Genomic DNA, 5,559 nt, shown 5'->3' on the forward strand with positions numbered 1-5,559 from the left:
CCAAGGAGGAGTGATTATCAAGCAGACTGCCAGATTTGGGGACTCTCTGTGCTTTCTAATAATTAGGGAGATAAAGAAAATCAGCCTCACCTCTAATCTTCCTTGCACAAACCAGGAAGAACTGAATTGGCTTCTGGGCAGTGTTCAGAGCTACTGGGACAATGAGAAAAGTCAGATTACACTGGATTTCCTGAATGTCTTTAGGCTAGGGCATGGGTAATGGTTCCCCCCAAAAAGAAAAAGTGTAAATGTATCTTTGCATTGAAAGTTCCACTTGGTGAGGCACATGGGTGGCTCAGTAGGTTGAGTGTCCGACTTCAGCTCAGGTCATGAGCTCTCAGTTTGTGAGTTCAAGGCCTACATTGGACTTGCTGCTGTCAGTCCAGTGCAGAGCCCATTTCAGATCCTCTGTCCTGCAGTTTCTGCCCCTGCCCCACTTGTACTCTCCCAAAAATAAATAAATATTTTTTTAAAAAAGGAAAGTTCCACTTGGTGATGAATATATATGCCTATATTGTTAAGCTTGTTTTAGAAAATAGGACTTCATAAATAACTATAATATGTAGATTATATATAAACTATATATATTATTCTCTATATAATATATATTATATAGATATATAAAAATCTCTTCCTGTAAGCAGCATGAGGTGATCTCTGAAAATGGTTCATTATTCACTTGGCCCAGAAAAGCCGACAAAATCATGCACATCAAGAGGTTCAAATCTTTATGTTCACTTTAAGAACACAAGTGAAACTTCCCAGGCCATCCAGGGTATGCATCTCTGAAAAGCCACCAAATATCTCAAAGATGTCACTTTGCAGAAGCAGTGTGTACAATTCCATTGCTACAATGATGGGATTGACAGGTGCACCCAGGCCAAACAGTAGTGCTGGACACAGGGTCGGTGGCCCAAAAAGAGTGCTGACTTTTTGCTGCACATGCTTAAAAATGCAGAGAGTAATGCTGAACTTAAGGGTTTAGATGGAGCTTCTCTGGTCATTGAGCACATCCAGGTGAAACAAGCCCACAAGACACAGCATAGAACTTACAAGGCTCATGGTTGGATTAGCCCAAACATGAGCTCTCCCTGCCACATTGAGATGATCCTTACTGAAAAAAGACCAAATTGTTCTTAAACCAGAAGAAGAAGTTGCACAGAAGAATAAGCTATCTCAGAAGAAACTGAAGAAACAAAAACTTATGGCCCGGAGGTAAATTCTGCATAAAATAAATGCAAATAAAAGTAAAAACAGAACAAAAAGATAAATATATAAAATTATTTTTTTTCTTTCACAAGGAAAGCCATTGGAGGAATAAAACAATTCCTAGAGATCGGGGTACCTACAATGAGGAGAAGTCATTATCTCATTCCCCAGTGTAACATCTGCTTGGGCAGCAGAAGGTTGAGGTAGGGGAGAGAGAGAGATGTTACTTTATATGGAAGCAAGATCTTTGCAGATATGATTGACTTAAGGATCTTCACAGTATCACTAGGCTGAAATCAAGGCATCAGCAGGCCTGGGCTGCCTCAAGAGGTTCTAGGGGTGATCCATTCCTTGCCTCTTCCAGCTTCTGGTGGCTGCCAGCGTCCTTGGTTTGTGGCTGCATCACTCCAACGTCTGCCTCTATGGCCACGTTGCCTTCCGTTCTTTTGTCTGTCAAATTTCCCTCTACCTCTCTCTTATAAGGATATGTGTGATTGCATTCAGTGCCCACCCTGATAATCCTGGATAATCTCTCCATCCCAGGATTCTTAACTACATCTGGAAAGATCTTGTTTCTGTATAATGTAACATTTACAGGTTTCAGAGATTAGGACCTGATATATTTTGTGGGGACATTTTTCAGCCTACCACACCAATATCTTTTTCCACCCCTAGTCTTTCCAGGGTTCAGTCCTACACCCTATTTACCTATCTGTTGCACATCTGCATGCATGTGCCCGCACACGCGCGCGCGCGCACACACACACACACACACACACACACACACACACACACAATCTTTCTCTCTCTCTTTTTTTCCTCAATAGAGCTTGGTGAACCAAATCTTTGCCACTTAAAACTTATTAGCCTGGAGGGCTCTATGTTTGCATTCTACCTCTAGAAGCAGTGTTGCTGGTGAAGTAGATACTTCTAATGCAGCAAAGAAAAGGAAGAAAAACAAAGGAGAAAGTTAACTTTCTATATAGAAAGAGGTTAAATACCGTTATTTTTCTCTTGAAGAAATAATATGGTATAGTCAAGAATTTGTTTTAAAAATTGAGTACAGAAATATGTTACCAGAGAGGAAGCTAATGATTGCTTGTCCCCAAAGGGAAAACTTGACTGAACTCTTTTGGTTGGAATTCTATAAGCCAAAAATATAAATGCTTCCCAGGAGTCTGGCAGATGCTGAGTCTTCTTCTCCTCACACTTGTCTGTCCAGGAGACATACTTGTTTTCAGTCAATAAAGAAACAAGGAGCTCTTTCTGAAACTTTTACTTTGAAGGCCAGAAATTAAATGTATACTGTTTATCTGAGGCTCAATCTATGCACATTTCATGTGGCTCCTTAGCTATGGTTGAAAGACTTTCTATTGCCCAATGAGTTTCATTAATACAGAACTGACATGTCTAACCACAGGAGCAGCACTTCCTGAAATCAATGCACTTTACTAGTACAAGAAAAGACAAAAATATTCAGCTATATAGAAGTGAAAAGGAGTTTATTTTGAAAAAAAGTTAAAGCTACAAGAGATCTGAGGTTATGTAGTAAGCTTATTCAGTTTACAGATGAAGAAATGGATGCTCCAGAAAGATCATCAGATGTATCAGTCAGCTATGGCTGCATAACAAACACCTGTAGTATCTTAGCAGCTTACAATAAGCATGTATTTAGCTAATGCATTTCTGGGCATTTGCTGATTTGGGGTTTGGTTGATCTAGGTTTTTTGTGGCTAGAGTTCTGTTTTCACATTTTATGTCCTTGGGTTTGCTCCAAATGACTCTTATCTTCCTTGAACCAGTGGCTAACTGGAGGAGGTTTTCCTTTAGTAATGGCAGAGGCACAAGAAAGCAAGTAGAGGCACAGAAGGCCTTTTAAGTCCTGGACTTGGAACTGAAAGACTATTATTTCCACCCACAAGTTATTGGCCAAAGTAAGTTCCATGGCCAAGCCCAAAGTCAAGGGGCAAAGAAATATTCTCTGCCCACGATGAGGCACTGCTGAGGGTATGGATTTAAGAAGGGATGAAGAGATAGGGTTAACCATTTAATCATGCATACAAAATTTGCCTATGGTCAAAGAGCTACTAGAATTCAGGTCTCCTGACCCACCCACCCCCACCAATCCAGGGCTTTTCCCATTAACCAGGCAGGTGCTCAGTGAAGCATACACTAGATATATTTAAAATATGCTCTGGAGATATAAACTATGAAGATGACACAACACTGCCCACCTGGTTACATTTATTTTATATAGATTTTTCTATTTTCTGTTCACATAATTAAAAGCCATTCATACATTTCCACAATTATTATCTGGAAAGACATATGACATTGATGCATGTGAAACATGGTACCGTTTTCATTCAGTATCAACCCAAGTTTCTCCAGCCTAGGGTACTAAAGTGGTCATGATAGAAAGAAAAGTTCAGACTTCACTGGTTTTGCAAAGTCCTTTCTGGTGACTCATGAGAAGCCTTCTTGTCTTCCCCTTGAACACCTCAAGAACATCTGCTACTTGGTGCTATTCATCATTACAGCCAGCCTATCTGGGACACCCAGGTGCCCCAGAACTGTGAACCCTCAAGTTGCCAAAGAGACATTGTGTTCCCTGCAGCCTTCTTCCACAGTCCTCAGCAGAGCTATAGTACAATGCATCCTGGACCTACATATTCAGAATTTCTCATGAAAATGGGTTCCTAAGTGGTTCCTATTATCCTATTTCTCCAGAGAGTTCAAATATAAGTATACAGGCCCAGGCCAGAGACCTATATTCAAAAGACCATTTTTGACTCTTCCCTAGGTGATAGAGCAACTTCCTTCATCCAAGTGTATTTATGCAAATCAGTTTATAGATATATAAATTCACCAGACATATCTGAGCCACAGTTAAGGCCTAAAATAAGATTGTTTTCATATATTTTCTTTGAAGAATGAGCTCTCAGATTAGCATAAAAAATATTGTTGGCCAAAATGGAATTCAGCAAAGGTGTGAGTCAGTCATTTCCATTAGGAAAAGGAAATTAATGATAAATAGCTGATTTTAGTGACTTGCTTTGTAGTTCTCTTCCCCCTTAGAGATTATTACTTGACATTTTTAAATGGTTTCTAAAATGCAATTTATAGAAAACTTCTTAGTTTCACAGGGCATAGCTAAGTTGAATTGGAACATGGCAAACCCATTTAATTTAGCTGAAAATGCATTTAGAAACTGAGTCTTTCTGCTAAATGCTTGTGCATAGTCCCAAAGGTCATTTTTTCTCTGTTGAGATAAACTCTCAACGTGGCCCTAACGATGTAGATGAAATGGGGATTTAAATCTCAGTTTTCCATTTCAGTTGAGATCTGTACCTTGTTTCCCTTTGGCTAGAAAGACAAAATGGAAAGCCCATATTAGCAAATGCTTTCCTCCTTAGGTACCGCTTTGCCATGAGGGATCTGGCTTAGCCCTTTTCAAACATTTTAAACACTTCTGAGACTCATCTGTCTCAATGCTGTACTTTTATGCTGAACTCTCTTGAAAATTACTATCTTCTGTATATATTCACCAACCAAAGAGATAAAAGCAAAAAAAATTTTTCTTTTCTAAATATAAAATCATACTCTATTAAGTATGGTTTTACAAACTGTGCATGCCTCCCAGGTATTGTGATTCACCCATGTGGAAAAGCACTGCCCTTCCTCAGTCATCTTTTAAGCCCTGTCCCAGACTACCACTGAAGCGGTCACTGTCTGTGCCTCACCCATGTCTAGTTGGGTCTAAGCATTTTAGTGGATGGATCTGATTTCTAGCTGACAAGATCTCATCTCTTTTCCTGAGAACTGTCTCTGGCCACTGCAGCCCTCTCTGACAATTCACAAGGCAGGCCAAGAAATTATCACCCCTCCAGCTCCCCTAGCAGTCTTCAAGCAATGTCACATGGGAATTGGTGTGTAAATAACACAGCTCCCTTGCCCCTCCAGTAGGATAATTCTGAGCCATGTGTTCTACACTGGCTCCCAGACTTCCCAGTGTGATTGAGCTCATCACCCACGGTGGAAAGTTGCTTGGTAGTGTACCCTTTATTCATTCCTTCCCTTCCCTGACACACTTCCCCACTCACCTGCCAGAACTTGCTTAATTATCTCACAAATAAATTATGTGCACTAAAATTCACGTCTCAGGGCCTGCTCCTGGGAAAATTAAACCAATCAGGTAAGATCAAGAAACACATTACATCCTGATAACAGCATCGAGTAGGATATTCTGGACACTGGGAGTACAAAGATATATAGGATATGGCCCCTACTCTTATGTTGTTTAGAGTCAAGTTGGGGAAAGATTTGATATATATTAATAGAGGTGTTATA

The 5,559-nt window shown here is 40.1% G+C and overlaps 1 pseudogene; it reads left to right on the forward strand.

Moving 5' to 3' along the window:
- Positions 1-663: 663 nt before the first annotated feature.
- On the forward strand, positions 664-1,259 carry LOC122477309 (annotated as a pseudogene).
- The last annotated feature ends 4,300 nt before the right edge of the window (positions 1,260-5,559 follow it).

The sequence above is a fragment of the Prionailurus bengalensis genome, chromosome X, assembly GCF_016509475.1.
Source record: "Prionailurus bengalensis isolate Pbe53 chromosome X, Fcat_Pben_1.1_paternal_pri, whole genome shotgun sequence".
Lineage (NCBI taxonomy): Eukaryota > Metazoa > Chordata > Mammalia > Carnivora > Felidae > Prionailurus > Prionailurus bengalensis.